Genomic DNA, 15931 nt, shown 5'->3' with positions numbered 1-15931 from the left:
CTTGGGAAGAGCGGAGGCGCTCCCGCCGAGGGTTCGGATCCCACATACAGACCGGTTCCCGCTCACTGGCTGAGCGAGGCGCGGGGGCAACACCGAGGGTTGTGATCCCGTTGCCGGTCCCGGTCCGGTACGGGGGCAACACTGAGGGTTGCGATCTGTTGCCGGACATGGGGAAAAAAAAAAAAACACAATTATATACAACTTCACCCCCATGAGGATGGTGTACTAGTCTGTTTCTGTTGCTTATAACAGAATACCCGGAACTGGATAATTTGTAAGAAAACAAAATTTATCCCTTACAGTTCCAGAAGCTGGGAAGTCCAAAGTCCAGGGAATGAATCTGGTGAAGGCCCTGCTAGTGATGACAGTGATGTGGGGTCTCACATGGCAGATAGCAGGGCAGAGAGAGAGCTCCTCACACACTCTCTTTTTAAAACCCTCAGAACCACATCAATGACCACCATTAAACCATCAGCTTATTAATCCATTTACTAGTGCATGGTTCTCACAATCTAATCACTTCTTAAAGGACTCAATTTTCAATTGTCATAATAGGATTTCCCACCCTTAACAGTTACAGTGGGGATTAAGCTTCTATTACACAGACCTTGGGAGACACAATTCAATCCACTGCAAATGGCTATAATAAAAAAGACAGATAATAACAAGTGTCGGCAAGGATGTGGAGAAATTGGAACTCTTGTGCATTGCTGGTAGAATTGTAAAATGTTGTAGCTACTTTGGAAAACCTTTTAGTAGTTCCTAAAAAAGCTAAAAATAGAATTAGCATATGACCCAACAGTTCAACAACTGCATATTTCCGCAAAAGAATTGAAAACATATGTTCATGCAAATACTTGTACACAAATGTTCAGGCAACATTATTTATAATAACCAAAAAGTGCAAACAACCCAAATGTTTATCAACTGATGAATGGATAAATAAAACCACTGAACTGCACATTTAAAAGTGTGAACTTTGTGGTATGTGACTTATTTCTCAATTTGGGTTCATAAGATGAGAGGAATAGAAAATTATTTCAAAATGCAATGTTTGTTTTATTAGGAGAACATGGTTGTGTTTTCTAAGGGGTCAGATATAACATGTGGTTAAAATAAAAATGGAAAGTGCTCACCATTTTATTTAGCCTGTTAGGACAGAGAAATGAGGTACAGGGAATATATGTGATAAAAAAAAAAAAAGAAAGAGAGCACTCAGAGATATGAGAGTCATTTGCAAACATGAGGTTGATGTAGCCTTGGGATTAGTGGGTTTGCTAGAGAGTAATTGCAACATTGCTGAATGCGAAGTCTCGTTGCATCTTGTTGATTAAAAAAACACCACTTTGTCAAGAAAATCCATATTTCATACTTTATTGACGTTATATACATATTAATGGAAGGTTATAAAATTCTCATTATCTACAAGTTTTTGCATGCCTCCAAATCAAACCTTTTTTTTTTTTTTTCCCCTTTTTGTCTTTTTTCGTGTCTGGCAACAGATAGCAACCCTCAGTGTCGCGCCCGTACCGGACCAGGACCGGCAACGGGATCGCAACCCTCGGTGTTGCGCCCACACCTCGCTCAGCCAGTGAGTGGGAACCGAACCCTCGGCAGGAGCGCCACCGCGCTCCCAAGCGGCGCACTGTAGCAATGCGCCACCGGGCTGGCCCCCAAATCAAACCTTTAATAATCCTAAAAATTATTTTCACCACCCTCACTTTGCATTTGGTGCTGCAGAAACTTGATTCATGCCAGGTGCTCTTAGCTGTGTCAAAGAGCTATTTTCTGAATATGCCTCTTTATGTGAATGTGAAACACACACTTCCTCAAGCCTGGCAAGTTAGTTCATATCCCCAGGGCAGGAAAAGTAGAGCCAGTTTGGGAGCACATACCTGATTAGTAATGCAGTGGAGTAACTGACAATAAATTAGGGGGGAAAGTGTTCTATGAGGGTTGTCTTCATATTTCCAGCTGTTTAAAGAAATACTGTTTGCCATATTCTACCAAAATAAAAATGAAAGTATTTAATTCCTATTAGTAATTATGTCAGAGGGAATGAATTAGTACCCATGGCTTCCATGGATGTCATGTTAGGAATATTATCTTTAAAAACCAGTTATCATCATTTGATGGCATCCAAATAAGAATTACATTTATTTTGCTTGAAATACCTTTTTAAGTGTAATATCTCTCACAACCTCATGGTTCCTTTATATTGCTTCCCTTCACTAATCTAGTGCAACAAGATACCAGGTACGAACATCTCCATCATGGTCCTTGCCCTCAAGCTAGTCACATTCTAGCTGGGGCGATGACGTGTCTAGTCTAGTTATACAGACCAGATTTGGAAATCTTTAAAGCCTCTGAATGTTTTTTACTAGCACAGACATTTTAAAAAATCAGTAAAACTATCAATGGTTGCCAGGGGTGAGAGGGAAAGAAAGCATGAATGGGCAGAACACAGAGGGTTTTTATGGCAGTGAAACTACTCTGCGTGATACTATAATGGTGGATACATGTCATTTATACATTTGTCCAAACACATAGAAAGTGCAGCCCAGGAGTGAACCCTCATCTAAACTGTGGACTTGGAGTGACGATTTGTCAATGTAGGTTCATTGATTGTTACAAATGGTGAGGGATGTTGGTAGTGGGGAGGCTGTGCAGATATGGAGGCAGGGTTTATATGGGAAATCTGCACCTTCCTCTCAAGTTTGCTGTGAACCTAAAACTGCTCTTTTTTTTTTTTTTTTAAAAAAAAAAGGTCTATTAAAAGTAAAGAAGTCGTGATTTTAAAAAAAAAAAACACTTTCTACTGTGTCGAAAATGTTCAAGATTTTTAAAACTAATACTAGAGAAGCCACCTCATTTTCTTTATTCAGGAGAGAGAGTATTTAATAAAGCATCTTGTCTCTTTTTTGTTTTTAAGATAAATTTGTTATATATATGTGGGGTACAAAGTTGACTTTCAATAGTTGTGTACAATGTGTGATGGTCAGATCAGGATAGGTAGCTTATTCATTGTTATGATACATAATCATTCTTTATGTCCTTTAACCAATTTCTCGTCAACCCCCCTCCCTCTCTCTCTCTCCCCTCCACTCCCCTTTTCCATCTCTAGTAACCAAAGTTCTTTTCTCTCCTTCTGAAAGTGCAACATATTACTGTGATTGTTGTTTCATCTCTCTCTCTCTCTCTCTCTCTCTCTCTCTCTCTCTCTCTCTCTCTCTCTCTCGTTTGTTTACTGATTGAGCTCCCACTTATGAGTGAGAACAGGCGGTTTTTCTGTTTCTGTACCTCAGTTGTTTCACTTAGCATAATTTTCTCCAGGCTCATCCATGTTGCTTCAAATGCCAAATTTCATTCTTTTTAAAAAATAATTTGTAAAAATTATTCTCGTGGATCACGTACAAGTAATAACTGTTTTTTAAAAAATGAAAAAGCTGAATCTTCTTTAAAGGGGGGAAGTAAATAAACAAGATGATTTTTCATGTTCAAAGAGATTTATTATTAATTTTGAAAAGGCTTCTCCCCAGGGTGGGGTCTGGACAGGCACAGGCACTGTAGGCGTTCAGCCAGAAAAGAGCATTGGTGAGTAGCAGGCTCCAGGCTAGAAGCCCCCACTTACCCACCCAGCCATTCCACACAGGCTAGTGACACTTAGGATTGCTCACCCTCTGTGGCTGGGCAGCTCAGCACCTGGGGAGGAAACAGGTACAGTTACACGTTGCTTAATAACAGGAATATGTTCTGAGAAATGCATTACTAAGCAATTTTGTCATCGTGTGGACATCACAGAGTGCACTTACCCAAACCCAGATGGTGTAGCCTACTGCACACCTAGCCTATATTGTTTAGCATTAAAATCTTATGGGATCATTGTAGTATACATGATTCATTGTTGACTGAAATGACATTTTTTAGCACATGACTGTATTAATAAAATAGTTATACATATATATAAATTCAAAATGTGACAAATGCCAGGAAGGAAAAGTCTCAGGCCTCTGAGCATATGTCACAGGGACATACTCTACCATAGCTATATGATCATTAAAATGGAAAACAATGACTTGATTTTTTTAAGCTGAGTTTTTAAAAAATGCCAATCAACAGAATGAAATGACAGCCTACAGGGTGGGAGAAAATTTTTGCTAACTATGCATCCGACAAGAGATTAATATCCATAATATACAAGGAACTCAAGCAATTACACAGTAAAAAAAATAAAAATAAAAAAATAACCCAATTTAAAAATGGGCAAAGGAGCTGAATAGACATTTTTCAAAGGAAGACATACAAATGGCCAACAGGTACATAAAAAAATGCTCAACATCACTAGTCATCAGGGAAATGCAAATTAAAACCACACTGAGGTATCACCTCGCCCCAGTTAGACTGGCTATAATCAAAAAGATGGAGAATAACAAATGCTGGCGAGGGTGTGGAGAGAAGGGAATGCTCCTTCACTGTTGGTGGGATTGTAAATTAGTACAACCACTACAGAAAAGAGTATGGAGGTTCCTCAAACAATTACAGATAGATCTTCCATGCGATCCAGCAATCCCACTGCTGGGTATATACCCAAAGGAATGGAAATCATCATGTCGAAAGGATACCTGTGCTCCCATGTTCATTGCAGTTCTGTTCACAATAGCCAAGATATGGAACCAACCTAAATGTCCATCAGTGGAGAACTGGATAGAGAAACTGTGGTATATATACACCATGGAATACTACTCTGCCATAAGAAAGAATGAAATTCTCCCATTTGCAACAACATGAATGAGCTTGGAGGAATTTACGTTGAGTGAAATAAGCAAAGCACAGAGGGATTAAATACCCCATCTACTCACTCATATGTGGGATCTAAGAGTGATATGTGTGATAGCGGGCATGCTGCCAGTATGGATCTGACCATCGCATCTTGGGCATGAGTGGTGACAATCAATTTTGTACCCCATGAATATTCATAACCGATTAAAAAATAATAACAAAAATAAATAAAAATAATAATAAATAAAAGAATGCCAAAAGCCATTTTACTGAGCTGATGAAGATTCTCTTAAGGAACTCTGAACCTCAGCACACATGTGCAAGACAGTCATCGTTACCCTGAGTATTTCATGCCTCCATACAGGCATTAAATCAGTGGCATAGTTGGGGGCATGATATAAGTAGTATTTTATATCTTTCTATCAAACAAAAGAAAGAAAGCACAACCCAAGAACCTGAGTGGCCGTGCTGCAGAGACAGCCCATGGCTATGGGCTTCGTTCGCGTGAAGCGGATGCCAGGGGCCCTGCAAACCAGTCGTTTTCGCCACTCTTCGTGCCCTTCTCTCTGCCACTTTTCCTTCTACCTCTTCTCCTTTCACCTGGTGGCTTTCCTCCCTTCACAGTGCCGTCATCTGCAAGTGTCAGGACCCTCCTCTTTCAGCATTCTCTCCCTTAAGAAACAGTCTCATCTCAAAACTTCACTCACCATGGTCAAAATCCTTCCTAAGTCTTTACCTTTGGATCTGGCCTCTCTGCCAGAGCTTGGTGTCCTGGACAAGCACCTCAGACTCATCCTGGCTCCAAACAAATTCACCCCGGTACCTCCCAGTCTGGTTTCCCCTCTTCATTTCTATTTTTCTTAGTAGCACCAAACTCCCAACCCCCTGAGCTGAAACCTCAGACATCAGCACCTTTTTCTTCTTTCTCCATACTTAGGGGGTCATCCACACTGAGAGGACATCTATGCACCCGGATTGCTGGGCTGCACCTCCAGAATCTGAATCAGTAGGTCTGGGGCATGCCCTGAGAATGTGTATATCTAATAAATTCCCAGAAGCCGCTGCTGCTGCTGGTGAGAACCACTGCTCCATACCTACCAGTCGCCTCTGGGGGTTACCATATTGTCCTGTCTGTGGCCTCTCCCACAGACTCCCACCAACACCTTTTCCTTATTATCTCACACCAGGACATCCTAGCTGGGGTCCCCGGTGCCTCACTGACTCCACTCCAACCATCCTGTGCCCACAACCCCAGGTGCAGCTTCTGAAAATGCTGCTTAGGTTTACATCCTCCCCTCCTCATGTTCTTCAAGATTTCCCCACTGCTTGGAGAATGCAGTCAAGACTCCCGGATGCAACATCAGAGGCTCCCTATAATTTGACCCCAAACTCCCTCTGCTCTCTTATTTCCTCCTTCATCCCATTAGAGACACTCTGCTCCAACCACGCCCATATTCTGTTCCCCAAAGACTCTTCTATTTCCACCTCTTTTGTAATGGTTTAGAGCATTGGGAATGTAGAACTGGGACCAAATCCCAAGCACTCCACATCCTAGGTGTGTGGCAGTAAAGCTAATCATTTGTCATGCAAGGCCTTAGATTTTGCGTCCTCATCGTACCTGGTGATGACACTACCTGGGCCCTCCTAGCAACGATGGCATGAAGATTGATGAGAAAATGCATTGGGCACATGTATCGCAGTACCTGACACACAATAGCTGCCTAATAGTTCATGATGTTTACATATATATTCAATAATATGTACGAAATGTATACTGTCTCTATGATATACCCCAGGGCTATGGCATGGGTCTCTGATTGAAGTTACCAGTGTTATTGAAAGTTGAGCCCTGAAACCCAAAAGTTATTAGCCAGCTGTTCACCTGATAAGCCTGTTTCTCAAATCAAAATATTTGACAGCATCTCCCCAATAGTAATTGAATTGGTAAGTGTTTGAGTGCCTTGAATAGTCAAGTGTCATCTATTTTATTCTCAGTTAAGTCAAGGTGACAGTCCCTGGAAAGATCGAGGTTTTTGCTGTCAGTCTCAAAGAAGCCAAGACATGTACTTATTACATTAAAAGGAATATTGTCAGCATTATCTCATGTTTGCTTATGTGGAGTTCTGAATTTGCAAAATAAAATTACATTCTCTCTCTTTTTTTAATTTAATACTCTCTTTGGGGAAAAAAAAAGTGTTTAAAAGTCATTTCCCTTTATTTTTTAGGCTTACCTCCAATTCCTTCAGCTTCCAGAACAGGCTTTGCAGAATTTTCCATGAGGGAACGCATGCGGGAGAAACTGCAAGCCGCGAGGGTGAGAGAGACCACGTGAATTTTCTGTTCGGTGCTGACTGCAGTTTCCCAAGGCTTGTCTAACTTGCTTTGTGTGCTCCAAACTGCGTGGATTTGAATATCATTCAACTTATCTTTTCATGTTTTAAATGTTAACATAGTATTTTGCATGGGAACATATGAAAACTATGCTTAAGAATTTAATGTCATTTTTCTAAACCATTTCCCTTGCTCTCATTAAAAAGGTATAGCATATTTTTTTTACTGATTATTCTCTCCTGGGGTGACTGGGGTTTTCATAGCATTCCTGACCTTACATAGTGGTAATTTTCTGTTTGGCTTTTTAGTCCAAAGCAGAAAGTGCGTTGCTGCAGGAAATTCCCGCTCCGCGACCCAGGCGCTTACGAACTTCCAGTGAGAAAGAACTGGAGACTGAATTTGGCACAGAGGTGAGAAATGGATCATCCCTACTTTGTGATCAAACACAGTGAAGCAAAATATAAAATTTCCAGCAAAAGTTTCTAGAACAGAGCTATGCACAAAGGAGGTATTAAATACTTATTAATAATTATAATAGTTGCTATTCATAGAATGGTACCCTGTGCCAGGCATTTTGCCAAGTCTTTATCTCATTGCACTTCATTATCTCAACATGCCTAAGGGGTAGGTACTATTATTTTCAGTCACCTTTGACAGAAGAGGAAACTGAGGTTCACAGTGGCTGCAAAGCCATCCACAGGTCACAAAGCATGTGAGAGTCGGGATTTGATCCCAGTTTTCTCTCATTTCCAGTCTGTCTCATTTGGGGTCAGCATTTCTGGATCCACAGGTCTTGCTGGGAAACAGGAAGAGAGAAAAAAGTGCAGAAGAAAAATAGGGTAAGATGGTGGGAGCCCTTGAACGTCACCCTAAGGAGCCTCTGTGGTTTTCTACAAGCCATGGAAAGCTATTGACAACAATTTGGAGAGGCAGTTTGGATACACTAGGCTGATTGTTGTTTCAATCTAAGCTGCTGGTGGGGAGTCTCAAAGTGTGCTCATGCAGAGACACAGAGAGAGGAAGGGACCAGACCTGGAGAAATAGATTTAGAAAGCATTTTTACTGTGGTGAGTTTTGAAGTTCTGAGAGTGCCTTTGTTACCTCCAGGAAAGAATGAAGGAGGAGAGGGTCTTGACACCTAGGGAAGAGCTTAGAGTGAAGGCCCATGGAGGAAACAGGAAGCCAGTAGTGGAAAGTCTCGTCAGAGACATAGATGAAGGGCAAGCACATAGAGGGTAGAAGAAGGAACAGAAAGGAAAACAGCAAATGGCTGAATGAAGTGTTTCCAAGTGTAACCTAATTTTTTTGTTGTTGTTTTTGGTTGTTTTTAGCCTCGAGACAAGGAAGCTTAGGCTTTAGGGATATTTCTGTAGCATGACCATTGATTTCTTAAATGATGCTTTTCTTTTTCTGTCATGAGATGTAATAAAATGTTACCTGCATTCATCCCAAACAGGCCACAGATTGTATAATTATAACGAAAGATGCAGCCTTGCTAATGTTTTGTGGCCCGTGGTTCTGTAGCAGGAACACTGGTCAGTCCAATGAAATGGCCTTATGACAATTATGTGCCCTTGAGATCCATTCTGCTGAGAAGACATTTCTTTTTCTTTAACTCCAATTTGTTTTCTTCATTATGAAAGCCATAATTTTAACATTTTGGAAAATAAAAAAGAAATTTCTAAAATCCCATCAGCTTGACACAAACACTTTGGTTATTTTGGTCACTGTGTGAGGCTCAGCATCTGGTCTAGTTGGCTAGGGGGTTCTGGTCTCTTATACCTATCTTTTTCTATGCCTTCTGATTGATAATCACTTTACGAAATCATGTAGTTCTCACTGTCCATGAACTGTGAATAATGATATTTCAAATAAAGCTGGAAGTTCTAGAAGTAAAAATATACTCCCTTGGCTAATAGGGTGTTTGTTTCTCCTTATGATCAGGACCTAGCTTGTATGTCCATTATATTCTATATCCCCTAATAGCCATTCTTATGGATTTGAGGCAAACATCAGCTGCCTTGTCTTTAGAACTGATCTCCTACTCACAACAGAACATCTGTTAGAAGAGGGCCATGGAGCCTTCTTGGAAAGTACAGCAAATTTAAGGATGAGAAAGAATTTCTAACTGGATGCATGCACATTTGATGATAGGCACTCAGTATTTGATTGCTAGATTGAAATTGAATGTAATCATTACTTTAAGATTAGAGAAATGTATTACAGACATTTACAAATGCATTGCATCTTACAAGTGCATTTCTTCAGGTATATATCTCATACCCAGAAAGAATACCTAAGAGGTGGTCCATTTATATCCCATGGGTCAAAGAGAATAGCACTTGAACAGCCCAGATGCTGGACCTCGGCTACCTAGGGCTAAATGCTGCTACCTTGCTTGCTAGTTGTGTGACCTTTGACATCAAGTTTATCAACTCTCTGCACTTCACTTTCCACCTCTGTAAAATCGGGATACTGGGCTGAGCCTGTGGTGCACTCGGGAGAGTGTGGCGCTGGGAGTGCAGCAGCGCTCCCGCCGCGGGTTCGGGTCCTATATAGGGATGACCGGTGCACTCACAGCATTCACTGGCTGAGCATGGTGCGGCCGGTCTCAAAAAGGAAAAAAAAAAAAAAAAAAAAAAAAAAATCGGGATACTACCAGACCTAATTCTTGGTATTGTTTTGAGGATTAAGTGAGTTAATACGTGTTACAATGTTTCAGACGATACCGGGCTCATGGTGAACCCCCCCTATGTAAGTATTAGCTATTGTTAGAGGCTGTAGTTAGAAAGAAAAGGAGAAACCATTTGGGAATACTGTGGTCAGTAATTCAGATTCACCAACCCAAACCACTGCTTAATCTCTTTTGCATTTCTTTCCACTTTATACTCAGCAGACTAGTAATAAGAGAACAAACGCAAATCTCTAAGAATGCATAAACATCAAAGCAGAAGTAACACACAACACTTGAATACTTGGCCTCTACAAGGTATGACCAGAATTTCTCTAGGTGTAGCCCTGGTTCACTGTCCCAGGTTGCCCAAGATTTAGCACACTCTACCTGTTGCCCAGCCAGCATTTATGGGAGACTCCTTCCTGCCAGGTGTGCAATGGGCTCTGAACACACAGCAGTGACAGTAACAGCTCACCCTCGAGGGGCTCAGTGGGGGTGACAGATACATTAACAGGTAGTAGAGGTACAGGATGGTTCGGGTCTGTGGTGAATGCCATCAGAAGCCCACCGCCATGGCACCTAACACCAGCCTTGGAATCAGGTTACATAAAATTTGAAATATCTTGAGTTAGGCAATGGTTTTCTTAGAACGACACCAAAAGCATACGTAACAAAAGAATAAATAGATATGTTAAACTTTATCAAAATTTAAAACTTTTGTGCTGTAAAGGAAGCCATTGAGAAAATGAGAAGACAACACACAGAAAGGAGGAATTCATTTGCCAATCATATATCTTGATTAGTATAAGGAATAGTATTAAGAATATATAAAAAGGTCAGGTGTCTGCAAGATAGTCAGATTAGGGTGTCTTTTAAGGGAATTGAAAATATTGACTAGTAAAAGAGAGATCAGGGCTAGAACTAATGTATTTTGTAATTATGCTATCTTAAGTGTAATGAGACTCGGGGTTGTCGAGCTCAAGTTAGAAAAGGACCACGGAGCCTTCTTAGAAAATACAACAAATTTAAGGATGAGAAAGAATTTCTATCTGCACATTTGATGATAGGCACTCAATATTTGATTGCTGGATTGAAATTGAATGTAATCATTACTTTAAGATTAGAGAAATGTATTACAGACAATAGTCCTTTAAAATTTAATTCAGTACACTTAATCATTTGAAGTATACTTAATGGCCTTAAATATACTAATAAAATTTATTTCTAAATTTTTTTGGATTTTTATAAAAATTAAATCATAAGCTTTTTTTATCAAGTCCATAAATATTGTAATACAACCATCAATATTGCAATAAAGTTCATCAATGAAACTATATTATCTGGACTTATCTTCTATCCCAACCAAATTATAGAAAGAGATGGGAAGAAACAAAACGTAAAAATACTAATCTTCATATACACATATTTGGCACATGGAATTTAATCTACTTGTTTTCTAAACTACTAGTGTTAGGTTTTCTGCCTGGTCTTGTGTTTTGTTATCACCAACTTCACAGATCTCTGAAACCCAAGGTTTGCCTATACAGAGCCATGTTTCTCTGCTATCTCATGGGCTAACCTCTTGGTTTGTTTTGTGTGTTTTCAGACACATCAGTCTCCCTCCTGGGCTATAGGAGATGGGAGATTCTGAGGCAGACAGGAATAAAATGGCATCACCAGCAATGTGTGAGAAAGTGTTAGCCCTATTTTATGAGAAGGCTGGGCTTGGCAGAATTTTAGAAAGCCTTGCTGGCCAAGCACAGGAATCTGATCTTTATTCTACACTAGTTTTTCTGATTGTTTATCCTTATACTGTGTAATATTCATCTGCTTCTTTCCTCATCCTCAAAAACAACATAAAAACTGAAAAATTAAATAATAATTCCTTTATTTTGCACTGCATTGTGGAATGTATTCATTAGCACAGTGTCAACTTCTGTACAATTGAGTTGGTAGATAACTAGTTAGCCTTAACACTGCAAAATGGGAAAATGGAGGAGAAGTATAGAATTTTACATAAAAGGGAACTGTTTATATTCTCTTGATATTGTGGTAGATTACACCCAACTAACACCCTTGTTTTTATTCTGGCCGTTGCTAGACATCTAGCTGCACACAGATGAAATTGTACAGCATCTTAACTTAGCTGTACCGAGTACCTCTAGCTTTCATCGCAGGGATATCCCTGCTTCTCCAAAAGGCCTGTGGTGACCTTCTGAGCCATTCTGATAGATACACAAAACTGGAAGTGCCAGGAGTTTAACATCCCCCTGGGGCAACGCTTGACCAGTTGGGGTACAGGAGCCATTAGACAAATATCCCCCTTTTTTTTGTAATGAATATTCATAGCAGTTTTATTTATAATATCTAAAAAATGGATAAGAAAGCAATGTTCAAAAACAGATGTGTGGATAAACAAATTGCATTATACTCATGCAATTTTTAAAAAAATTTTATCATTACACAATGTAAACGGCAGACTATTCTGAGAAGCATTCTATATGACTCCTCAGAGGAGCTCCAGTGGGGTAAACTCTTGCCCACAGCTGTAGCCAACTCAATAAATTTCTCTTAAATTGCCTTTGCATCGTGTTTTGTTCTCCTCAGTCCCCAACTCCTGTTCTTTGGTATCACTGCTAAAAATCAACCAAGGGCACAAAAAAAACACTTGCCTCAGGCTCTTGTTTCTGGCATGCTGAAATAAAACATTTATAGCCGTATTTTGTGATACGAACTGGAGAGACAAAAGACAGACATCTAAAAAGGAAACTACAAATGTGATGATAATAACAGCTACCATTAATGAGCCTAGCTATGGTTATATTTCATGTATATTTCCTTATTTTATGCTCAAACCAAGTGGTCTAAGTTATAAGTAGGAGAGGTGGGATTTAAAGCCAGGTGGTCAGACTCCAGAGCCCATGGTTTCAATTACTAAACAATACAGAACAGTGCCTGATATGATCCAGAAAATAAGATTCTGAGAAAGAGAGTTCATTTTAGGGTGGAGTAATCTGAGAAAGAAAGTAGCTTTGCATGGACTTGAAAAACAGGTAGGACTTGGGAAGGATATGTTGAAGGTCCCCAGTGAAAGTACACTGCGGTGCTGTTGTTGGGCGAAAATTATTCCATACTATGAAATAAGTCTCAATCCAGGTAATAATGATCAAGTTTCCATCATAGGTAGAATAAGTTTGTCCCAGAAGGAGAGATGGATTAGAAGGTGGAAACTGCACCTTGTGGATTGGCTCTCAGAGGAGAAAGGGAACACCCACCCATTAGAGAATGATCACATCAGGCAAGTTCAGGCAGAAGGCTCAGCTCACCAGTGTGAACAGCAGGTCTGAAGGTCAGTGGAAGGACAGGCCTAGTGCCCTGGAGAGTGTATGTTGAACTTATTCACAATCAGACATTAGTGATGCTTTTCTTTATAGACTGTTTGGAAATGATCCTCTGTAAAGTGAATAATCTATTGATCTATAGGACAAAATAACACTTTTCATTTTAGAGTTTATTGAGTGTAAAATTGTATATTTGTTTAGTCTTGAGAGAGACAGAGTTGAATAAGAAAATACTCAGCAACCTAGTAAAGCCATTGACTCTCGTAAGCATTAATAAGAATGGGATTCACTCAGCGGATTACAGGAGTGACGATCAGCTTTTTTTTCTTTGCCATTGTTTATAGGAATGTCAATATCAAGGAATTTGTAGTATTACAAAAGGTTTAAGATTCTAACGTTGCTAATAAAGTTTTTACATGGTAACAATGAAAAAAAGAAAATATTCAGCAACCCTAACCTTCAAATGTATTTGACATTTGTAAGCATTTCATTCCTTAGGAAAAGAGATGCATCAATGCTCAAAAGATAAGTATTTGGAGGGTTAACCCTTGCTTTAGAACAACCTTAGTTTCTTTATTTAAATGGTTTATCTATCATTTTTTTCTACTCATGTAGCCAGATAAAGAGCTAAAAAGGACTCAACAAGAAGATGATTCCCAAAGTTACTCAAGAGTGAAGTTCCATGATTTGGCACGAAAAGTCACATCTAAACCCACGGTGAGAAATCCTCTCCTTCTTAATCATGGTTGTTTTAAATACCTCATGTGCTCACTCATATGTGGGAGCTAAGAGAGAAAGGAAGGCAGGAAAGAAAGACCACAGGAGTGCCGTGATCCAACAGAGGGAGGGAACATTCCTAGGGCTACAAGTTGGAGTGGAGAGGACAGGCGGAGGGTGAGGGAGGTTGGGGGATAACTGGAAGGGGACAAAGTGTACAAAAGTAATTTCTGGTAATGGGTATGCCCCCAGTATGAATCTGGCCCCCACATCATGGGCAGGAGGGGGGACAATCAGCTTTGTATCTCATGAATATTTGTAATAAATAAATAAATAAAAGGGGAACTTATAAATAAATAAATAAATAAGTCATGGTTGTTTGTATGTGTTTTTCAAAACTATCCAACCAGAGATGTCAGTATACATAACCTGACTCATGTTGCCAAGCAGTATGCAAGAAAAAAGTATGAGAAATGATTCCTACTTTAAAAGTCCTAGAATCTAGCTGGAGAGATGAAAATACTGCCTGATCTGAGGAAGCGGGATGCAAAGGACAGGAAATGTTAGTGATAAGACATTTGTTCAGCTCCAGAGTTGTACCAGCTTTCATTGTGGGAAATGAGGGCACTAACTCAAGAAGAACCAAAACAGAAAAAAGAGGTCATTTTTTTTTTTTTTTTTAAAAGGTTAACAAATCCTGTATTTCTTATAATTAAAACTATCTCAGCATTGGCCTGTAAAACAATAAATCCACTTTTTGGCTTTGTAATAATCTTTCTAAAGCTTTTACCGCTGTAAATAATATATCTGTGTGCTTATTGGAGTGTAAACAATTTCTGGCTTTTTAAAAAATAACTCATTAGAGTTACTTACTAAAGGAGGCTTCCAACTGCTTGTTGCACTTGTTAAATTTCATTACCAGTAATCTGGTACCTTCAACCAAGATAATACGCTTAGGAGGCCTAGAATGTGCCTGATACCATTAGCATCAAGCCAGCTGTCAGCTCATTGTGCAGAGCTCATTTCAGTTTGAATAATCTAAAATTGCTATTGTTCCTGCTTCTCTTTAGGCTCCACCCGGTTTCCCTTCTGCAGAAGAAGCCTATAACTTCTTCACATTCAACTTTGATCCTGAACCGGAGGAATCAAAGGAAAAAGCAAAAGCTAAAACTAGAGATGAAACTCACCAGGAGGAGGAGGGGGAGGAAGAAGAACCATCTGTACACGAAGGAGTAAACCAAACGGTATTTCCCATTATGATGGTAGTGAGGAGGGGAGGAGGACTTTGAGGAAAAATGGTGATGGTGATATCTTAGCCAGGAAGGAAGTGGCCAAGGAGAAACCTGCCACCACCATGTAAGGGACTCATTCATATCTCAGCAGAAAGCAGTAGAAGGAAGGACTAGACTTGCATGATATTCTATAGCTCTTGATCACACCCCACAATTTTGGTAGTGAGGGCCCTGATTAAATCTGCCCATCTTTCTCTTGTGGACAAAAAAAAAAAAAAAAAACAGAGGAATAATGTGGCTTGCAGATTTTTCTTGCTAGACCTCACACAATGATTAGTATTCATTTCACATGGAAAGTGTTTGCCTCTCCAAGGTGAACGAAACCTTGCCCTCCGTCTCCTCACAACCTTACAAGTAAGCAGCTTTTTGTGCCCAATACCACACCCAGACTGCACCTCAGATTCCCTAATTATGGGTGATGTGTGTGAGATAAAAGGAAAACACATCGTTAAAAAATGGTCAAAGGTCTTGAATAGACATTTCTCCAAAGAAGATATGCAAATGGCCAATAAGCACCTGAAAAGATGCTTAATATTGATAATCATTAGCAGAAGGCAAATGAAAACCACAGTGAGACACCACTTCACACCCATCAGAACTATTATTATTATTAAAAAAAAAAAAAGAAAAGACAGAAAACATGTTGGAGAGAATGTGAAGAAACTGGACTTTTGTGTGTTGCTGGTGGGCATGCAAAATGGTGCGGCTGCTGTGAAAAGCAGGATGGTAGTTCTTCAGAATTTAAACACAGAATTATTATATGATCCAGGAATTTCAACCTGGGTATGTACCCCAAA

Source organism: Galeopterus variegatus, unplaced genomic scaffold (assembly GCF_000696425.1).
Source record: "Galeopterus variegatus unplaced genomic scaffold, G_variegatus-3.0.2 Scaffold7805, whole genome shotgun sequence".
NCBI lineage: Eukaryota > Metazoa > Chordata > Mammalia > Dermoptera > Cynocephalidae > Galeopterus > Galeopterus variegatus.
Note: the sequence above shows the minus strand (reverse complement) of the source record.